The sequence below is a fragment of the Antechinus flavipes genome, chromosome 5, assembly GCF_016432865.1.
Source record: "Antechinus flavipes isolate AdamAnt ecotype Samford, QLD, Australia chromosome 5, AdamAnt_v2, whole genome shotgun sequence".
Taxonomy (NCBI): Eukaryota; Metazoa; Chordata; class Mammalia; order Dasyuromorphia; family Dasyuridae; genus Antechinus; species Antechinus flavipes.
This window is the reverse complement of record NC_067402.1, coordinates 9954464-9978270: the sequence shown is the minus strand read 5'-3', so window position 1 is coordinate 9978270 and position 23807 is coordinate 9954464. Positions and strand designations below refer to the sequence as shown.

The window sequence follows — 23807 nt, the reverse complement described above, 5'->3', positions numbered from 1 at the left end:
TCCTAAATTTTGCTATATTGTATCATTATTGGCATTCTCTTGAATAAAACTATCAATAGTTTCTATGATGTGTTATTTCACCCATTCATTCTTTAGGGTTAGATTACTTAGTTTCCAATTAATTTTTTTGGTCTATTTTCCCCTGGTTCATTATTACATATAATGTTTTTTGCATCATGATCTGGAAAAATGTATTTGATTTTGAAAATTTTATGCCTTAATACATTGTTAATTTTTGCATAGATTCCATGTACTGCTGAGAAATATATATATATTCCTTTCTGTCCTCATTCAATTTTCTCCAAAGATCTAGCATACCTAACTTTTCTAAAATTCTGTTTACTTCCTTAACTTCTCTCTTGTTTATTTTTTATTCAATTTATCTAGTTCTGATAGAATGAAATTGATATCCCCTATTAGTATAGCTTTGCTGTCTATTTCTTCTTGCAACTCTCTCAAGGTCTCCTTTAGGAATCTGCATGCTATACTACTTGGTGCATATGTGTTTAGTATTGATATTACCAATCCAATGAGATTTAGGTTCACACAATACTCATCCCCCTTCCTTCTTTTCCTCAAATGTACTAAGTCTTTTTTGCCTCTTCATGTGATGTAAGTTATCCCATTTTATCTCTCCTACCCTCTCCTTTCAGGACAATCCCTTTCCCCTTCCAGTTTCTTTTTTATATCATCACAATAACCTACACCTCTAAGTATATTCCTAACAAAGACATAGTTCTCAAGAAGTACACATATCATCTTCTCATATATGATGTAAATATTTTAATATTTAAAAAACATAGTTTTTGTTCTTCCCTTTTTACCTTCCTATACTTCTCAAGTTCTGTATTTGAAGATCAAATTTTCTATTTATCTCTGGTCTTTTCATCAAAAATAATTGAAAAAAACCCTTTATTTCATTGAATGTACATCTTTTTTTTCCTGAACAATAATGCTTAGTTTTGCTGGGTAGTTGATTCTTAGCTGAAATCCAAGGTCCTTCGTCCTCCAGAATATCATATTGCAGGTCCTTCTATCTTCAAAGTGGAAGCTGCTAGGAGCCAGATAATCTTGATTGTGGTTCTTTGATATTTGAATTTTTTCTTTCGGGCTGCTCGCAGTATTTTATCCTTGATTTGATAATTCTGGAATTTAGATACAATATTCCTTGGAGTTTTTATTTTGGGGTCTCTTTCAGGAGATGGGTTCTTTCAATGTTCATTTTACCCTCTGGTTCTTGAACATCGGGGCAGTTTTCCTTGATGATTTCCTGAAAGATGTTTTTCATGCTTTGTTCATTATGGTTTTCAGGTTGTCCAATAATTCTTAGATTGTCTCTTCTGGATCTACTTTCTGGGTCAGTTATTTTTCCAATGAAGTAATTTACATTTTCTTTTATTTTTTTTAATTTTTTGGGGGGGTTGTATGACTGATTCTTGATATCTCATTAAAACATTCACTTCCATTTATTCTATTCTTTTTTAGTGAATTATTTTCTTTAGTTAGATTTTTTTTTACCTCCTTTGTATTTGGCCAACTGAAGCTTTAAATGAGTTGTTTTGTTCATTGGAGTTTTCTTTTCAGCAATTCTATTTTTTGTGGAGTTGTTCTATTTTTTCCATTTCACCAATTCTGTTTTTCAAGAAATTGTTTTCTTTTTTCATTTCACCAAATCGATTTGTAGGGATTTGTTTTCTTCAGACAATTTCTGTGTTTCTTTTCCCAAACTTTCTTGTAAAATTCCCCTTTCCTTTATCCATTTTTTGTCTCTCTTTTAAAATCCTTTTTGAATTCTTTGAAGAGAAATTTTTGAATTGGAAATCAACTCAAATCACCCTTTGAGGCTTCATCTGGAGTTGTTTTGCCTTTAGTGTCCTCAGAGTTTGAGATCTTTCCTTCCCTGTCTCCATAATTGCTATCTATGGCCAGATCTCTTTGTTTTTTGCTCATTTTTAAAAGTGGAGGTCCATTCTTAGGGCAAAGAGAAGACTGTCCTGAGCTTCCTCAACAGGGCAGCAGAAATTTTATGCTGCCCTGGAGCCCAGAACTGGTACTGCTGGCTCCCCTAATGTGCTGAGTGAGCATGGTCAAGTCCCATTTGTTATGCTGGGATTCAGGGCTCACTATTTGCCTTCTATAGTTGCAGTGCTGTTGTCACAGCTAGTCTGTTGATCCACTGGCTTCTGAAATAAGACAGTATCCAATGCTTCTGTATTTTGGATAAATGCCTCCCAGTAGATCTCCTATATTGGGGCCTCTCTTTGTGCCTTCCTGTGCTGTGCCTGCACTGAGTCATATTCTCCCCTGTCTGATTGAAACAGACCTTTTTTTAAATTTTATAATGAAGAATATAAGTTGTTTTGTCAAATACTTCACTGAAATATTTGATAAAATATGTTATAATGAAATGTAATTTATAAATACTTTGAGGAAGCATTTTCACGAAATCTCTCACAAAAGGAAATGAGGTTAGTTTGGAATGATTTGATCTTTAAAAAGTCATGCTGGCTCTTGATGATCCATCATTGCTCAATTTTTGTGGGGTAGAGAAGTTCACCAATCTTCTCTTTAATAAGAATTCCTGAGATTTCCAGGAATGTTCATTGTGTTCATTGGTATGTGGTTTGCCAATCTAGTCTGAATCTATATTTGAAAATCAGGACAACATACATTCTTCTTCCAGGATTTCTCCTTTGTTTCACATTTTTTTCAAATATCACTAGCAGTGACTCATCAATCACAGGATTTCATAGATGGAGCCCTGGAAGAGACTTGGGAAAGACTTTTCAGACAAAGAAACTGAGATTGAGAGCAATTCAGTGGATTTACCCAGGTTCCTACAGTTAATAAGTATCTGAGGAACTTGATTGAGTTCAAGTCCACTTATCCACTTTGCTACCTAGTAACTTTCATTAATCACATCAACTGGCTGTTTAAAGGCCCAAAGACACAACTGTTTGATTCTGAGAAAGTTGTTTAATTTTTGTTTACCTCAGTTTCCTCATCTGTAAAAGGGAGATAACAGTACCTACCTCCCAGGATTGTTGTGAGGATAAAATGAGAAAATTATTGTAAAATATTAGCACAGTGCTTGACATGTAGGAAGTGCTATATAAATGTTAATTATTCTTATTATTAACTATTAGTTGAGTCAGCGAACTTGATTTCCTTACAAGAAGCTAGGTTCTTTCCATGTCTTTGTTTACTATATTTTGACCCCAATAGCCCTTTATTTCATCCTTTCCCTTCCAAAGGTCATTCTCCTAGACAGAAAAAAAAAAAGAAAACAAATTAATTGAGAAGCCCTGCCTTTAGTCTGTCATCAGTTATCACCCAGCACCTAAACCACTATTTGGCATATGACAGGAGAGTCATAAATGCTTGGTGAGTGATTGCTTGTCCTATCTGTCCCCAACAGTAGCCCTATTTCTTTTTTGATCCTCCTCTTTCCCCAAGTGAGTAAAAACAAACAAAATAGCAAAGATCCCTTTCTTCTGTGGTTCTTCAATTTCTTTTTCAGTTTATGACATCAGCTCGTGTTGAGCTCAAACTATATTTTACAAAAACACCAAATATTATTATGGAAAAGTCCTAAATTGCAGATAGATTGCTCTATTTTCAATGAAATTCATCTTAATGGCTGAAATAACTGGATGAGATTTAATTATTTCAGTCATTAGATTGAATGGATCAGCCATTTGTTAGTCTATCCATCATCCCAAGCTTCCCAGGGCCTCAAACCTCTAGCTGAAATGATGATGCAATATCTCTCAGGACCAAAACATTACAGAAGCACATTCTTTTCCAAACATGCATTTAAAGAAAGCAGCAGGATTCAGGTCCCCTAACCCAAAGCCCAGCACTAAAGAGACAACAGATGTGGGGCAGTATGCTGAACAAACATTGGCTCTGCTGATGTGGTCTGGGCTGAATGCTTCATAATTAGACATGTAGACTGGTGCTGAGGCAGGGTCATTTCAGTGCAACTTGGGAAGGATCAAGCACCTCACATTGCTCTGCATGAAGTCTAGTAGGACAATGGTATGCACAACAATAGCAATATTTCTGGGATTACTGATGTCTCTTGGTACCATAAGTGTGGTAAATGGCCAAGTAATCTGTAGTCATTTTAGCTACTGTTAGGGTGGACAGTCAGCCCTGAATTTGGCCACTGATGTAATGCCCACCCACCCTTAAAATACACACACACACACACACACACACACACACACTCCCTTGTGCTCCTTCTATTCCTTTGCTCATTACTGTGTGGGAAACATTACTGATCTAATGGCCAGAAAAAGCAAATAGCTGTAAACCACAAGCCAATTGGTGTTAACATATGAAGAAAGGGAGATGCGCCAGACACAGGCGGGGAGAAACATTGAGGCACATGGAGTCAGTCCAGATATAATGAATAAGATCATCTGGAAAGTCAAGTGATTGGTACACAAAATGAAGCAATCTTGGGGGAAATGATGGTGAAGTTTGGGGGATATTATTGATAATGGATTAAAAGCTTAAAAAGTATAGTTTAATCATCAAGATCATCACATTACTGATTACTAAAAATCATTCCTCTAACAGGTTTACAAGTAAAATTTCCAAGGATGCCTATAAGTCAAGTTTAATGTATTTTAATTATTTAAATTGGGGGGGGGATAAGAAATAAGTATTTTAGCAAGAACAAAAATTATTAGTGAAAACTGTAAAATGTTTTTAAAGTCTTTTTTAAAATTATTTTTAGCACTTTCTTTCCTTTCCAATGGCTTTTCATCAGCCCTGTGTCAATCCTTATTGAGTTACTCTTTTACCTCCTCTCTCTGCAGCTACAACAATTTTTGTTTAATCTCCATGATTTTGGTCAAAGCCTTTCATCTTTATAACTTTTATCATATACTCTTCCGGTTCTTCATTCCATTTCCTTTCCAATTGTTCAGTTGTCACCATCTGGTGACCAAACTGTATAATGGAATGTCTCTAAATCTTGGATAGAAAGATACATATATGTACTTGTACCTACATAAATACATACATATATGTAGATGAATGTGTGTATAAAGAGAGGGAGAGAAAGAAAAGGGGGAGAGAGAAAAAGAGAGACAGAGACAGGGAAATTAAAAGATGCTAACAATCTATTGACAAAAATGGATGGATGGACAGAGAAAAGGGAAATGAGAAAGGGAAGGAAGGAGAGAAAGACAAAAATGAAGTAAGATAGATAAATAGAGAATATAAAGTGAGGGACAGAAGAATGAGTAGAGGGTAGAGGGAAGGAGAAAAAGATAAACAAGTGGACAGAGATGAATGGCTAGATAGATGATGGATATATTGATAGAAAAAAATAGTAAGGTGTAAGGATGGATGAATGGATAGAGAAAAGGGGAGAGAGGAGGGAGACATAGATAAATAGATATTTGGATAGTGGTAGATAGAAATAATAATGTATAAATAGATGGGTACAGAAACAGGGAAGGAGAGATATAGAAAAGTAGATTACAGATAGATAATTGGATAACCAATCAATCAATGAAGAATGAATGGATGAATGGATGGATAGAGAGAGGAGAAAGGGAGAGAAAGATTGAATGTTAAGTGGTTTACATACAAATACAAACAAGAGTATCTTGGTCTTCAAGGAGCTTATAATCTAATGGGAAAAGACAGCACAGAAAATAGAACTGGTAAAGTGGGATAGGAGAATGGGTATCCATTGGTAAGATGGCTGGTGAGGTGGAGAAGGAGAAATCTGGATAATTGATTGTGATTAAAGTGGAAAAAGGTCTGTGGCCTGTCCTGAATGAATAGTCTAGAAAAAATATTCAGATAAACTTATCTGCAAGGCTTAGGATGAAAATATCTCCAAAGTAGAAAAACAGATTGAAAACTACAAAGTCTTCCAGGCTTCCTTCTCTATCTTCATATGATTTCAGATTGGAAGAGATCTCAGGGGCCATTTGGACCATCCAATATTTCACCAAGAATCTCCTCTATAGGTGGTAATCCAGCCTTTGCTTGAACTCCATACATAGAAAGAGCAACGGAACACAGGTTGAGGGGAAGTCTATGATCTGAAGCTGCCAAGTTCACTTTGGATAAACTCTGTTAGGATATTTTTCCCTTAAGTCAGATGAAGTTTGCTTCTGATTTCTATTAACCATTTTTATTTCTCCCCACTGGGGCCAGTCAGGACAAATCCAATGCTTTTTCCACAAGGTGAAATCAGTTCTCATCTCCCCCACTAAGTTTTTCCTCCTCTAGGCTAGCTATGTCCTATTCTAAATTAATATCATATGTCATATTCACCACATTGGTCACCCTCCTTTGGAAATGTACCAGTTTGTCAATGACTTCCTTAATGTCACAGATTTTTAAGCTAGATGACAATTTAAAGGTCATATAGTCTAATTTTTCACTTTGTAGACAAAGAAATTGAGGACAAAGAGAGTAAGTAGCCTTCTAAGATTCTGTGTACTCAGAATAGGCAACCGTAAGCTTCAAACTTAGTGAACTTCCCCACTTTAACATGTCACTTTTTCTAAACGTGATTTCCAAAAATTCACTGATGAATGAAAAAATCCATCCAGAGGATTGAATAGAACCAGAACCATGAACAATGGGAAGATTGCTTCCCTTGAGCTGAACACCTGTTTTACTGCAGATTACAATTCATAATTATCAAAAATGACTCATAACAGTTTCATCAATTATGAGCTCCTAGATAGCAGGAACTAGGACTTTCTTTCTTTCCTCTCTCCCTCCCTCTCTTCCTTCTTTCCTTTCTTCCTCCCTCCCTCTCTCTCTCCCTTCCTCCCTCCTTCCCTTCCTTCCTTATTTTCTTCCTTCTTTCCCTTCCTTCCTTCCTTTCTTCCTTCCTTTCTTCCTTCTTTCCTCCGTTCCATCCTTTCTTTTTTACCTTGTTTATATCACTAGCACTTTCTTCTTGTCAATAATATTTTTATTTTTCCAACTACATGTAAAGATAGTTTTGCACATTTATTTTGGTTGGATTTCGTGTTCCGCATTTTGTTCTCTCCTCCCTTACCACATCTTTCCCCTCCCCAAGACATCAACTAATCTAATATAGGTTATACATGTACAATACTTTTAAAACATTTCCACATTTGAGTGCCATTAAAAAATCAGACCAAAAAATAAGTACAAAAAAGAAAAAACAAACAAAAAAAGATGAAAATACAATGCTTTGATCTACATTAATCTCCATAGTTCTCTGTATGTGGATGTCATTTTCCCTTCCAAGTCTATTGGAATTGTTTTGGGCCACTGCATTGCTAAGAATAGTTAAGTTTGTCATCATTGATCATCACATAATCTTGCTATTACTGTGTACAATGTTCTATTGATTCTGTTTACTTCACTTAACATCAGTTCAGGTTAGGCTGAAATCAGCTTGCTCATCACTTCTTATAGAACAATAATATTCCATTATATTCATATAACATAACTTACTCATTCATTTCTCAATTGATGGGCTTCCACTCAATTTCTAATTCCTTGCCACTACAAAAAGAGCTGTTAATAAACATTTTTGTACATATGGGTCCTTCCCCCTCTTTTATGATTTGGAATGTAGGCCTAATGGTGGAATTGCTGGATCAAAGGGGATGCGCAATTCTGGGCAGAGTTCCAAATTGCTCTTCAGAATGGTTGAATCAGTTCATAACTCCACCAACAATGCATTAGTGTCCCAGTTATTCTATATACCCACCAACATTTTTATTATCTTTTTCTATCATCTTAGCCAATCAGATAGATGTGAAAAGGTACCTTGGAGCTGTCTTAACTTGCATTTTTCTAATCAATAGCAATTTGGAGCATTTTTCCATATAGCTATAAATGACTTTAATTTATTCATCTGAAAATTGTCTGTTCATATCCTTTGACCACATATCAAGTACTTGTATTTTTATAAATTTGACTCAATTATTTTCCAATTTTAGAAAAAAAGATCCTTATGAAAAACATAGGCTATAAAAATTGTTTCCCAGTTTTCTGCTTCACTTCTAATCTTGGATGCATTGAGGGTTTGTTTTTATTTTGGTGTAAAATATTTTTAATTTAATTTAAATCACATTTTGCCTTTCATAATATTCTCTAATTTTTCTTTGGCCAGAGAACTCTAGAGAAGTAAAAGGAAGTCTTTGCCTTGCTCTCCTGATTTGTTTATAGTAACATCCTTCACATCTAAATTTAAGCTATTTTGATCTTATCTTGGTACAAGATGAGAGATGTTGGTCTATGTTTAGTTTCTGCCATTCCATTATTCATTTTCCCAGAAATTTTTGTCAAATAATAAGTTCTTATCCCAGAAGCTAGAGTTTGGGGTTTATCCAATGCTAGATTACTATAGTCATTCACTATTGGGTCTTGTGTACTTACCATATTCTACTGATCCATAACTCTACTTCTTAGCCAGTTCCAAATAGCTTGGATAACTGTTGTTTTATAATATAATTTCAAATCTGCTACAACTAGATCATCTTCTTTGCATTTTTTAAAAAATTAAGTCCCTTGATATTCTCTTACTTTCGCTTTCCCAGATTAAATTTGTTATTGTTTCTAGTTTTGTAAAGTAATTGTTCAGCAATTTGATTCATATTATTGAACAAGTAGATTAATTTAGGTAGAATTAGCATTTTTTATTACATTAGCTTGGCCTACCCATGGACAATTGATATTTTTTCCATTGTTTAGATCTGACTTTATTTGTATGAAAAGTGTTTCTCTAATTGTAATTATGTTTGTCTTGCCAGAGAGATTCTGAAATATTTTATATTGTCTCCAGTTATTTTCAATGAAATTTCTCTTTCTATCTCTTACTACTGGGTTTTGTAAATAATATATAAAAATGCCAATGATTTATTTGGGTTTATTTTACATCCTGCAACTTTGATGAAAGTGTTCATTGTTTCAAGTGATTTTTAATTAACTTTCTAAAGATTTTCTAAATATAACAGCTATCATCTACAAAAAGTGATAATTTTGTCTCTTCATTACCTACTCTAATTTCTTCAGTTTTCCCCCTCTTACTGCTGTAGCTAAGATTTCTAGAACAATATTGAATAATAGTAGTGATTATGGCATCCTTGTTTCACCCCTGATCTTTTGGCAATGTTTCTAGTTTATCCCCATTACATATAATGCTGGTTGATGGTTTCAGATGGACACTATTGATCATTTTAAGGAAAACTCCATTTACTTATTTGTTCTTTAGTGTATTTAGTAGGGTTACATTTTGTCAAATGCCTTTTCTGTATTTATTAAGACAATTATATTATTTTTGTTAGTTTTGTTATTGATATGATTAATTATGATGATAGATTTTTCTGATATTAAACCAACCCTGCATTCCTGGTATAAATCCCATTTGATCAAAGCATATAATCCTTGTGATAAATTGCAATCTCTTTGCTACTGTTTTTTTGACATTAAAATATATTAGAGAAATTGGTCTATAATTTTCTTTGTTTTGGCTCTTCCTGGTTTAGGTATCAGCACCATATTTGTGCCATAAAAGGAATTAGGTAGGAATTGTTTATAATTTATTTTTTAAATAGTTTATGTAGCATTGGAATTAATTGTTCTTTAAATATTTGGTAGAATTTACTTGTAAATTCATCTGGCTTTGAAGATTTTTTGCTAGGGAGTTCATTGATGGGTTTGTTGATTTGTTTTTCCCTAAAATGGGTCTATTTAATTATTTTATGTCCACTTCTGTTAATGTAGACAAACTTATATTTTTATAAATATTCATCCATTTCAGTTTAGATTTTCAGACTTATTGACAAACAACTGAGCAAAATAGCTCCTCATTATTGCTTTAATTTCCTCTTCATTGGTGGTTAAGATCACCCCTTTCATTTTTGAAATTTTGTTTTGTAATTTTTCTTCCCTTTTTCTAATCAAATTAACCAAAGTTATATCTATTTTGTTGTTTGTCATAAAAACATTTAGTTTTATATATTAGTTCAATAGTTTTCTAACTTTTAATTTTATTATTCTGTCCTTCCTAACTTGATATTTAATTGGGGTTTTTAATTTGTTCATTTTCTAGCTTTTTTATGTTGCATGCCCAATTCATTAATCTTGTCTCTCACCAGTTTATTCATGTAAGCATTTAGAGATGTAAAATTTGGTTGTATCCCATAAGTTTTGATATGTTGTCTCATTACTGTTATTCTCTTGAATGACATTATTGTTTCTTTGATTTGTTCCTTGACTCATTTCTTCTTTAGGATTAGATTAGTGAGGTTCAAATTAATTTCTGGTCAATTTTTGATGGCCCTTTATTATGTGCAATTTTTGTTGCATTGTGATCTGAAAAGCATTTAATATTCTGCTTTTTATTTTTTTATTTTCATTTATTTATTTATTTGTTTGTTTGTTTATTTACCTTTATTACTATCAATAATATTTATTTATTTATTTGTGAAGTTTTTATGCCCTAATGTATGTTGTGTGTGTGTGTGTGTGTGTGTGTGTGTGTGTGTGTAGCTGCCAAGTACCACTGAGAGAAACCCATATTCCTTTCCATCCCCATTCAGTTTTTTTCCAGAGGTGTATTACACTTAAATTTCTAAAATTCTGTTTGTAATGTTTGGGCTAGCTGTCTGGAGGTCCTTTGGAAGAACCTTGGTCTCAGCAGGATAGACACAAGGAGAATGGACAAGAATAGAGCCCAAAGTCTTTATTGTTTCTTACACAGTCTATGTCTGTCATAGTCTGACCCAGTCTAACAGTCTGACAGTCTCAAGCAGTCTCCCCTCAGAGTCTGACTTTGTCCCCAGTTTAAATACCCTATTACAATTACATCATTATAGTATATTGAATATGTGTGAACTAAAGAACCATTGTATCACCATGCTAAGTACTAAGTATATATGTGAACGAGAAAACAATCATCTCATCAATTCCACTGAGTTAATAATGCATTGTTTCAAGTATACTTCTCCAGAGTTCTGGCTCTCTACACTATTCATCTCCTTAACTTTTTTGTTTGTTTGTTTGTTTTGTTATGTTATGAGAAAGAGAGTTTGCTATCCTTCACTAGAAGAGTTTTGTTGTCTATTTCTTCCTGAAACTCACCTATCTTCTCTAAGAATCTGGATGTTATACCACTTGGGGCATATATGTTTAGTATTATTAATATCACTTCATTATCTATGATACACTTTAACAAGATGTGGTTTTCTTCTTATCCATTTAAATAAATCTATTTTTGCTTTTGCTTGGTCTGAGAACAAAATTGCTAGTCCTGATTATTTTTTAACTTTGGCTGAAACCATATATTCTGCTTCTTTTACCTTTATTTTGCATGTATTTCTTTGCTATACATTAATTAATTAAAGGTTTCTTGTTAAAAATTCAGATTTTGAATCTATTCTGTAATCCACTTCTCTTTCATGGGAGAGTTCATCCCATTCACATTTATAATTATGCTACATCCTATTTTTACTTATTCATACTTTTTTCTCTCCTTTCACCCTTCCCCTCCCCACCACTGTTTTGCTTCTGACTCCCATCTCCCTCAATTTGCCTCCCTTTTATCAGCCCTCTCCCTTTTCAATTTTCTTTTCCTACTTCCCTACAGGGTGCAACCTTTTTTTAAATATCAAACTAATGTGTATATTGTTCCCTCTGTATGTTATTTCCTCTTTAAACTGAATCCAATAAGATTACAGTTTAAACAATGCTTGTCCCCCTTCCCTTCTTTCCCTCTACTTTAATAGGTGTTTTGTGCCTCTTCCTGTGATGTAATTTACTCCATTTACCTCCCCTTTCATTTTATCTCAGTACAATCCTTTTTCCACCCCTAAATTTATTTTTATACCATCACGTTAAAGTCAACTTATGCCCACACTCTCTGTCTGTGTATACCCCATTCTCACTGCCCTGACAAAAGTTCAGTTCTCAAGAGTTACAAGTATCATCTTCCTGTGTAGTGATATGAAATTTAATCTTTAAATAACATTTTTTCTTTCCTATTTATCATTTCAAGCTTCTCTTTAGTCATGTATTTGAAGATAAAATTTTCTGTTCAGCTCTGGTCTTTTCATCAGAAATTATTCCATTGAATGTCTATCTTTTCCTCTAAAATATAATGCTCAGAGCAGCAGAGAGTAGACACATCTTTATCTGAGCTCCTCCTATTGTCCCTCAGATTAACACCAGATCAAGTTTCTGAACTGGTTTTGGAGTTGCAGAACCTAGAAATATTTCGAGTGTAACAGATTTCCAGCAGAAAATACTTTGGAAGACCTTCAGAAAAGGTCTGTTTCAATTGGGGTAAAGGGGAAGCGGCCAAGCATAGACACAGAGCAGAGAGCCAGGGTGTTGCAGCTTCTGCACACTAGAGAATCTACTAAGAGATTGTTAGGATACTCTGTCCTGGTTACACATCAGAGGATCAGCAGATTAGCTGTTAGACATCCAAAGTAAATGCAAAAGAGAAATAGTGAGCCTCTGAACCCCAGGGGAAGAAAAAAAACCAAAAAACATGAGATCTGGCCATGTCTACTCAGCACTAAGTCAGTCAGCAGCATCAGCACCAGGGCAACTTAAAGCAGCTGTCACGCCTTTGCCCTAAGAGCAAATCCAACCTTTTAAAATGAGCAAAAAAGCAAAAAATCAAAAAAACAAAACAAAACAAAACAAAACAAAAAAAAAAACTCTGAGCATAGATTGCTTTATGGAGAAAAAGAAGAACAGACCTCAAACCCTGAGGATCCTAACAGAAAAGTATCTCCAAATGAAGCCCCAAAGGGTGATATGAGTTGGTCTCAATTTCATAAGGCTCTCTTGGAAGAATTCAAAAAGGATCTTTAAAAAGAGTTAGAAGAAAAATGGGAACAAGAAATGAGAACTTTGCAAGAGAGTTTGGAAAAGGAAAATCATAAATTATCTGAAGAAAACTCCTTACAAACGAATCTGTAAAATGGAAAAGGCATATAACTCCTCACAAAATAGATATGAAAAAGAAATCAATTTGTTAAAAAGTAGAATTTGTAAAATAAAAAAATGCAATGAACAAAACACCTCATTTAAAAGTTCAATTGCCAAATGCAAAATGAGATAAAAAAGCTAAATGAAGAAAATAATTCACTAAAAATTAGAATTGAACAAATGGAAGTGAATGACTCAATGAGACTTCAAGAATAGTCAAACAAAACCAAAAAATGAATGAAAGAAAGAAAGAAGAAAGAAAGAAAGAAAGAAGAAAGAAAGAAAGAAAGAAAGAAAGAAAGAAAGAAAGAAAATTTCAACTACCTCATTGAAAAAACAACTGACTTGGAAAACAGATCTGGAAGAAGCAATCTAAGAATTATTGAACTTTCTGAAAACCATGATTAAACAAAAGAGCCTAGACATCATCTTTCAGGAAATCATCAAAAAAACAAACAAACAAACAAAACAAAAAAAAAAAAAAAACTCTGAGCATAGATTGCTTTATGGAGAAAAAGAAGAACAGACCTCAAACCCTGAGGATCCTAACAGAAAAGTATCTCCAAATGAAGCCCCAAAGGGTGATATGAGTTGGTCTCAATTTCATAAGGCTCTCTTGGAAGAATTCAAAAAGGATCTTTAAAAAGAGTTAGAAGAAAAATGGGAACAAGAAATGAGAACTTTGCAAGAGAGTTTGGAAAAGGAAAATCATAAATTATCTGAAGAAAACTCCTTACAAATGAATCTGTAAAATGGAAAAGGCATATAACTCCTCACAAAATAGATATGAAAAAGAAATCAATTTGTTAAAAAGTAGAATTTGTAAAATAAAAAAATGCAATGAACAAAACACCTCATTTAAAAGTTCAATTGCCAAATGCAAAATGAGATAAAAAAGCTAAATGAAGAAAATAATTCACTAAAAATTAGAATTGAACAAATGGAAGTGAATGACTCAATGAGACTTCAAGAATAGTCAAACAAAACCAAAAAATGAATGAAAGAAAGAAAGAAGAAAGAAAGAAAGAAAGAAGAAAGAAAGAAAGAAAGAAAGAAAGAAAGAAAGAAAGAAAATTTCAACTACCTCATTGAAAAAACAACTGACTTGGAAAACAGATCTGGAAGAAGCAATCTAAGAATTATTGAACTTTCTGAAAACCATGATTAAACAAAAGAGCCTAGACATCATCTTTCAGGAAATCATCAAAAAAACAAACAAACAAACAAACAAATAAACAAAACAAAACTCTGAGCATAGATTGCTTTATGGAGAAAAAGAAGAACAGACCTCAAACCCTGAGGATCCTAACAGAAAAGTATCTCCAAATGAAGCCCCAAAGGATGATATGAGTTGGTCTCAATTTCATAAGGCTCTCTTGGAAGAATTCAAAAAAGGATCTTTAAAAAGAGTTAGAAGAAAAATGGGAACAAGAAATGAGAACTTTGCAAGAGAGTTTGGAAAAGGAAAATCATAAATTATCTGAAGAAAACTCCTTACAAACGAATCTGTAAAATGGAAAAGGCATATAACTCCTCACAAAATAGATATGAAAAAGAAATCAATTTGTTAAAAAGTAGAATTTGTAAAATAAAAAAAAATGCAATGAACAAAACACCTCATTTAAAAGTTCAATTGCCAAATGCAAAAGGAGATAAAAAAGCTAAATGAAGAAAATAATTCACTAAAAATTAGAATTGAACAAATGGAAGTGAATGACTCAATGAGACTTCAAGAATAGTCAAACAAAACCAAAAAATGAAAGAAAGAAAGAAAGAAAATTTCAACTACCACATTGAAAAAACAACTGACTTGGAAAACAGATCTGGAAGAAGCAATCTAAGAATTATTGAACTTTCTGAAAACCATGATTAAATAAAAGAGCCTAGACATCATCTTTCAGGAAATCATCAAAAAAAAAAAAAAAAAAAAACTCCTTGGATGTCCTAGAACCAGAGGATAAAATAGCCACCTCCTAACAGTAAGGGTACAATGAGCACTTCAAGGAATACTGTAGATAAACTTTAGAATTATCAAATCGAGGAGGAAATATTGCAAGCAGACAGAAGGAAACAATTCAAATATCAAGGATACACATTTAGGATTACCCAGGACCTAGCACCTTTCATTTTAAAGGACCAAAGGGAATGAAATCTTATATTCTAAAAGGCAAAGGAACTTGAATGACAGCCAAGAATCAAATATCCAGCAAAATTGGGCATTATCTTTAGGGGAAAAGATGGATATTAAGACAGGTGAATTTCATTTATTTCTGATGAAAATAACAAAGCTGAATAGTAAATTTGATCTTCAAATGCAGAACTCAAGAGAAACACAAAAAGTAAAAAAAAAAAAAAAAGAACTTTTTTATAAAGTTAAAAACCTTTATAGCCCTTTATGGGAAGATGATATGTTTAATTCTTGAGATTTGTATCTCTGTTATGGATATCCTTAGAGGATGCAGTTATAATTTGATTTTACTGTGATGATATAAAAAAAGAAACTAGAGGACGAAAGGTGATTCTACTGCAAGAAAAGGGAAATGGATTTAAAATGGGATAAATTACATCTCATGAAAAGGCAAAAAAGACATTACAATTAATAGAAGGAAGATCAATGAGTATTGTGTGAATCTTACTCTAGTCAGATTTGGCTCACAGTGAGAATATCAGACACATTTAGCTTCCCAGAGAAGCTTGGTTCACCCTACAGGGGAAAGGGGAAAGGAAAGGGGGAGGCTATAGAACAGTAAAAGGGGAAATATATAAGAAAGGACAAGGGGCTATAAAAGGGGAAGGCTGTTTGAGGGAGGGAATGGTCAGAAGCAAAATGCTGGGGAGGAAAGAAAAGAGGAAAGGAATTAGAAAAGTATAACTGGAGGAAAGAAAGATGGCAGGAAATACAGGATTAGTAATTTTATGTGTAAATGAAGTGGAGAGCAGATTGGATTAGAAGCAAGAATCCTATAATTTGTTGTTTACAAGAAACATCTTTAAAACAGAGTGATAAATTCAGAGTAAAAGCTGGAGCAGTATCTATTATGCTTCAGCTGAAGTACAAAAAGCAGGGGTAGTGATCCTGAACTCAGATCAAGCAAAAACAAAAATAGATCTAATTAAAAGATATAAGGAAGGAAACTGTATTTTGCTAAAGGGTACCATAGCTAATGAAGTAATATTAATACTATACATGCACCAAATAGTATAGCTTTTTTAGTTACAAGACCATTCTTGTAATTCCTAATTCAGATTCCTAAAGGAGAAGTTAAGGGAGCTGCAAGAATAATTACACAGCAAAACTATACTGGGGGGAGAAGGGGGGAGGGATGTCAATCTTGGTCTCTCAGAACTAGATAAATTGAACCACAAAAATAGGACAGAAGTTAAGGAGGTAAATAGAATCCCAGAAAAGTTAGGTAAGATAGTTCTTTGGGAAAAAAAATTGAATATAGACAGAAAGCAATATACTTTTATAAAGTTTGGGCTAGCTCTCTAGAAGACCTGGGGATCAGGCAAAATCCTTGGTCTTAAGGTGGAGAAGTGAAGAAGGGAGAGTTGCCATATGGATGGTTCAAGATGGAGCCTAGAGTCTGGAGTCTGGAGTCTAGGACCTGAAGTCTTCTGTGGCTGAGAGCTGCTGCTGAGTGAACACTCTGTCTCTGGGACTCCTTTAAATACCCCAATATGACTACATCACCACACCACACTGGGCATGTACAGTTGTAGAACATCACATCACCTTATTACCCTAAGTATATGCCAACTAGATTGACCACATCATTACATTACATTACATCAAGTATATGCTTAGAGACTCATCATCTCACACTGAGTAGGTACTTAACTACTTAGATTCAAGTACATCCTTTCAGAACTCCTGGTTACAGTATATGGAACCTATACAAAAAGTGACCATGTATTAGGGCATAAAAATCTCAAAATCAAATGCAGAATGTAGAAACAGTAAATGTATTTTTTTCAGATCATGATGCAATAAAAATTACATGCAATAAAAGGCCAGAGGAAAATAGACCAAACTTTAGTTGGAAACCAAATAATCTAATCCTAAGAAAGAGCCAGTAAAACAACAAATCATAAACACAATTGACAATTTCATCCAAGAGAATGACAATAATGAGACAACATACCAAAATTTATGGGATGAAGCCATAGTAGTTATTAGGGGAAATTTTATATCTCTAAGTACTTGTATAAAATAGAGAAATAATAGATCAGTGAATTGGTCTTGTAACTAAAAAAGCTAGAAAAAGAACAAATTAAAAAACCCCAATTAAATACCAAATTTGAAATTCTGAAAATAAGAGGAGATTAATAAAATTGAAAGTAAGAAAACTATTAAATGAATAAACAAAACTGAGTTGATTTTATTTAAAAAAACAGATAAACCTTTAGTTAATTTGATTAGAAAAAGGAAAGAAGAAAATTAAATTGTTAGTCTCAAAAATGAAAAGGGGGAACTTTTTTTTACCAATGAAGAGGAAATTAGAGCAATAATTAGTAGTTATTTTATGCAACTATATGTCAATAAATCTGATAATTTAAGTGAAATGGAAGAATACTTACAAAAATATAGATTGTCCAGATAAACAGAAGAGGAAATAATTTAATTAAATAGTATAATTTTAGAAAAAAGAAATTGAACAAACTACTAATCAACTCCCTAAGAAAAAATCTCCAGGTTCCAATGGATTTACATGTGAATTCTACTAAGCATTTAAAGAGAGATTAATTCCAATACTATGCAAACTACTTGAAGAAATTAAGGAAAGGAGTTTTATCAAATTCCTTTTATGACACAGACATGTTACTGAGACCCAAACCAGGTAAGATCAAAACAGAGAAAGAAAATTATAAACCGGTTTTCCTAATGAATATTGGTGTAAAAATCTTAAATAAGATATTGGCAAAGAGATTACCGCCAGTCATCCCCAGGATAATACATCATGGCCAAGTAGGATTTATATTAGGAAGGCAGAGCAGGTTTAATATTAGGAAAACTATTAGCATAATTGACCATATCAATAACCAAACTATTAAAAATATATATGATTATCTCAATTGATGTAGGAAAAGCATTTGACAAAATCCAACATCCATTTCTATTAAAAACACAGTGGTTCTCAAACTCTTTTTCTCAGTATCTTTACAGTATTAACAACTATTGAGAATATGTACAAAGAGTTTTTGTTTATATGGGTTACATAATAGATATTTATCATAAATATAAAAAAAAAACTAATTTTGAATTTGTAGACCCTCAAAAAGGATTTCAGAGACCCTCCAGGATTCACTGCATCACACTTTGAGAACCACTGCTATCGAATATAGGAATAATGGAGTTTTCCTTTAAATGATCAGTAGCATCTATTTAAAACTATCAGCAAGCATCAAATGTAATGGTGACAAACTAAAAGCTTTCCCAACAAGATCAGGGGTGAAACAAGGTTGCCTACTATCACCATTACTACTCAATATTGTATTAGAAATGTTAGCTTTGGCAATAAGAAAAAAAAAGAGATTAGCGGAATTAGAGTAGGTAATGAAAAAACCAAATTATCACTCTGCAAATAGTATGATGGTATTCTTAGAGAACCCTAAAGGTCATCTAAAAAACCACTAGAAACAATCCACAACTTTCACAAAGTTGCAGTATATAAAATAAATTCACATAAATCATTAGCACTTTTATATATTACCAACAAAGTCCAGCAGCAAGATGTACAAAGAGAAATTTCATTTAAAATAACTGTAAATAACATAAAATATAGTCTACCTGCCAAGGCAAAGTCAGGAACTATATGAATACAATTATAAAATTATTTTCACACAAATAAAGTGAGATCTAATCAAATGGGAAAATATCAAGTACTCATGGGTAGGCTGAGCAAATATAATAAAAATGACAATATTACCTAAATTAATATTCTTATTCAGTGCTATACCAAACAAACTCCCAAGAAATTATTTTACATATTTAGAAAAAAATATAACAAAGTTTATCTGGAAGAACAAAAGTTCAAGATTTTCAAGGGAATAAATGAAAAACAAATGCAGACTTATAATATAAAGCAGCAGTCATCAAAAGAGAGAGTGCTCAATCAATTGAATAGTTTAGAGTCATAGGACAAAATATTCAATGAATATAGTAATCTAGTGTTTGACAAACCCAAGGACCCTAGCTTTTGAGATAAAAACTCACTATTTGATAAAAACTACTGGGAAAATTAGTATGGCAGAAACTAGGTATTGATCCATACCTATCACAATATAGCAAGATAAGGTCAAAATGAGTTCATGATTTATCCATAAAGAGTGATATTATAAGCAAATTAGAAGAACAAAGGACAATTTTTATGACTTTGATCTTTGGAGAAGGAAGGAATTTATGGCCAAAGAACTTGAGTACATTACTGAATGCAAAATGGCTAATGTTGATTATATTAAGTTAAAAAGGTTTTGTACAAACAAAACCAATGCAGACAAGAGTAGGAGAGCAATAAACTGGGGAAAAAATTACATTCAATTACTCTGCTAAATGCCTCCTTTCTAAATATATAAGGAACTGACTCAAATTTGTGAGAATTCAAACCATTTTCCAAAATTTAGATGATTAAAGGATATGAACAGACAATTTTCAGATGAAGAAATTAAAACCATTTCTAATCATATGAAAACGTACACTAAATCACTATTGATCAGAGAAATACAAATTAAGGCCACTCTGGAATACCACTACATGCCTCTCAGATTGTCTAAGATGACAGGAAACATTAATGACAAATGTTGGAGGTTATGTGGGAAAATTGGAACACTGATACATTGTTGGTAGAGTTGTGAATTGCTCCAACCATTATGAAGAGCAATTTGGAACTTTGCCAAAGGGCTATCAAACTATGCATGCCTTTTGATCCAGCAGTGTTTCTACTGGGCTTATATCCCAAACAGATCATAAAGGAGGGAAAAGGATACATATATACCAAAATGTTGGTGGCAGCCCTTTTTGTGGTGGTAAGAAATTGGAAACCAAGTAGATGCCCATCAGTTGGAGTATAAATAAGTTATGATATAAGAATGTTTTGTAATATTATTGTTCTGTAAGAAATGATCAGCAGAATTATTTCAGAGAGACTTACCTGAAGTGAAACGAACAGAACCAGAAGATCACTGTACAGAGCAACAAGATTATACAATGATAAATTCTGAGGGATGAGGCTCTTCTCAACAATGAGATGATTCAGACCAGTTCCAACGATCTTGTGATGAAGAGAGCCATCTATACCCAGAGAGAAGATTGTGGGAACTGACCACAGTTCACAACATAGCATTTTCACTCTTTTTGTTGTTTACTTGCATTTTGTTTTTTTTTTCCTCATCTTTTCTTTTTTGATCTGATTTTTCTTGTACAGCAAGATAATTATATAAATATCTATGCCTATATCAGATTTACATATATTTTTATCATGTTTAACATATATTGGATTATTTGTCATCTAGGAGAGTATGTGGGGAAGGGAATAAACTGGAACTCAAGGTTTTACAAGGGTTAATATTGAAAAAAAGTTTTAATAAAAAATAAACTATAATGCTTAATTTTGCTGCTTAGTTGATTCTTGGTTATAGTTCAAGTTCCTTTGGGTTTCAGAATATCATATTCCAGGCAGTCTTGTCCTTTCATGTTAAAGCTGTTAGGTCCTGGATAATGACGATTATAACTCCTTGATATTTGAAGTCTTTCTTTCTGACTGCTTATAGTATTTTCTCCTTAATCTGATAATTCTGGAATTTAGCTACAATATTCTTTGGAGTTTTCATTTGGGGGTCTTTTAGGAAGTGATTGGTGGATTTTTAAATGATTGCTTTACCTTATGGTTCTAGGATATAAGATCAGTTTTGCTTGATTTCTTGCTATCCAGGTTCTTCTTTTGATCATTGCTTTCAGGTAGTTCCATAATTCTTAAATTAGTTCTCCTGGATCTGTTTTTTAGATCAGTTGTTTTTCCAGTGAGGCATTTTGCATTTTCTTCTCTTTCTTTTCATTTTTTTTATGTTTAATTGATTTTTGATGTCTCATTGAGTCATTTTCTTTTCTCAATTCTAATTTTAAATGAATTATTTTTGATTAGCTTTTTACCTTCTTTTTTCATTTGACCAACTGTATTTTTAATGGAATTGTTTTGTTAAGAGATTTTATTTTTATTTCACCAATTCTGTTTTTTAAGGAGTTGTTTTCTTCACTATATATATATATATATATATATATATATATATATATATATATATATATATATATTTCCGTTTCACCAAATCTATTTATAAAGACTTGTTCTCTTTAGTTAATTTCTATACTTTTTTCCAAATTGTTGGCTTTTTTAAAAAGCTGTTGACTCCCCCCAAAAAAATTCTCCTGCATATCTCTAATTGTTTTCCCCAATTTTTCTTCTATTTCTCTTTCGTGATTTTTAAAATCCTTTTTGATCTCTTCCAAAAAAAAAAAAAAAAAAAAAAAAACCTTTGGAGCTTGACATCAGTTCATATTTCCCTTTGATACTTTTTTGCTCCAAACATAGGCATGCTGCCATTGCTATCCTCTTCTGTATTCTGATCTTCCTAGGAACCATGGTAGCTCTCTATGATCAATGCTCTTTTCATTTATTTATTTATTTATTCTTCCTCCACGGTAGTTTTTTATGATCAATGCTCTTTTTATTTTTTTGTTTCCTGGTAGTTTTCTACAGTCAGTCCTTTTTTTGATTTTTTGCTCCATGGTAGCTTTCTATGGCCTGTGTGCTTTTTGGTTTTTTTTCTCCTTTTTTATAAATTGATCTCTGCTCCTAGGGCACAGAGGAGATCGTCCAAAGCTTCTTTGGCAGAAGGACAGGGACTTCTCCTTGACTTTCAGCACTCAAACCATTAATGCCACTGGCTTTCCCACTGCACTAGGTTGGCCTGGCCTTGTTTGACTTATTATGCTAGAATTCAGGAGTTCACAATTTCCCTTCTATGCTTGGGTTGGAGATCACCAATGGACTGTTAAGACACTGGCCTTTTGAACCAGGATGAAGGAGCCAATACTGCTATTCTGTAATTTGGCTAAGAACTGCCTGTTAGATTCACTGTACTGTGCCTGTGTTGGGCCACATTTCCTCTCCCCAAATGAAATGGACTTTTCCTGAAGTCCTTACAAGAAATCTCAAGGTAGAAAATTGTTTCATTTTGAATATCAATGGTTTCTATCCCTGTAGAATCGATTCAGAGGCTTGATCTAGTATTCATTCTGAGGAAAAGTGAGGAGAACTTAGGCAATGTCCTGGCTTCTTTCTGCCATTTTGGCTCTGCCCCCATCCCTAGTACTTTTAGCACAATGCTTAAGTAAAACAAGTGTTTCAAAAACACAAACAACAAAACAACAACAACAAAAAAAAGTTTTTGACTTGTACATTACCTACACATTTAAAGTATTTGGTGATTGATAGTTTCTGTGATATCATACAAGATTACAAAGTCATTGTTTATACCAATGTTTGCTCTCTTCGTTCTGCCCTCAGTCCAACTGCCATTGAACTAAGATATGTTTCATATATCTATCAGCTTTGTATACTGTCATTATAATACCAAGCAAATTCGGTCTCCAGGACTATACTTGAAGCATCACTTCCTTTGGAGAATGTTACAAAACTTTGTTCTCTGATGGAATCATCTTTCAAGATCTCCAGTCATCCATGCAGCACAATGAGACATCAAAGTAGGACTTCATGGAGATATTAGCACACACTACATTTTTAACATCACAGAGGGTTGTATGTACTTGTCAGGACGACTGAAAACCACATGTCCTATGGGTCCATGTAACCCGCAGCAGGTGATTGTATGCAGGGCAGATTTATGTTGGCTAGAAACATTTGCTGTGGATTCAGTGGGAGGCTACGAGCAAACTCCCCTGAGTGGGGATTTGGCAGTATTCAAAAAAGGGCATTGGAAAGGAGATAAGAACAGAAAAATGGAAATAGAGCCAGGAAGCTCTTCTGCAGCTGCAAAGATTTCCTCCTCCTCCTGTAAGGAAGTTTTTCTTTGTCATGGAAAACAAGACATTCAGACTCCTTCCAACCATGGTTTCCATCCTCCGTATTTATGTTTGAAAGACATTAATGCTTTGTCTATCTGATGCTGAGATGCAACCTTTGTCCAGCCCTGAGGCTCATGGGCTTACTGAGCAATTTGCTATCATGCCTTTACCCTCCCCTAGTTTTCTTTGGCATTGGGATGTAGTAATTAAGAAGCTATAGAGAAAGAGACTAGGGGAAAAACATTCCCTGTTCTACTAACTTTCAGGATCAGGCTGATAAGCCACCCCAGGAAGCTAAGCCATAGGATCATGCCCTCCATTTCCTAGAAGCTGAAGTTTGGGAGATGGGCAGTGGGAGTATTTGCTTCCTGATCTTTATCTCTTGATGTACATCATGAATTCTATTTGAAATAACTCTTATTGCATTGCTATGCTGTCAAACGTTTATTTTTGTCAATCTAGGGGAGATTCAGAGGGAAAATGAGCATTTGTTAAAAGAGTGGTTCATTGGGTGGAGAACAAAAATATATTTAGGAAACTGAATGTGGCTGTGTGTGTGTGTGTGTGTGTGTGTGTGTGTGTGTACTTCTTCCTCATCTTCCTCATCTCCAGAAAATACTTTATCCAAAGCCTGAAAACTACAAGTATCCTTTCCCAGAAGCTGTTCGTGAAAATTTTCACAGAGGCATCTGTTAAGAAGCAATGCTAAATATTATTTTTTCCTTGAGGCAATTAGGGTTAAGTGACTCACCCAGGGTCACAA

General features: G+C 33.5%; 1 protein-coding gene across 3 annotated transcripts in view; it reads right to left on the bottom strand.

Annotated features, from left to right (window-relative positions):
• The window catches only part of HDAC9 (histone deacetylase 9), an 867097-nt gene that overhangs the window by 126827 nt on the left and 716463 nt on the right, over positions 1-23807 (bottom strand). The window lies entirely within an intron of this gene.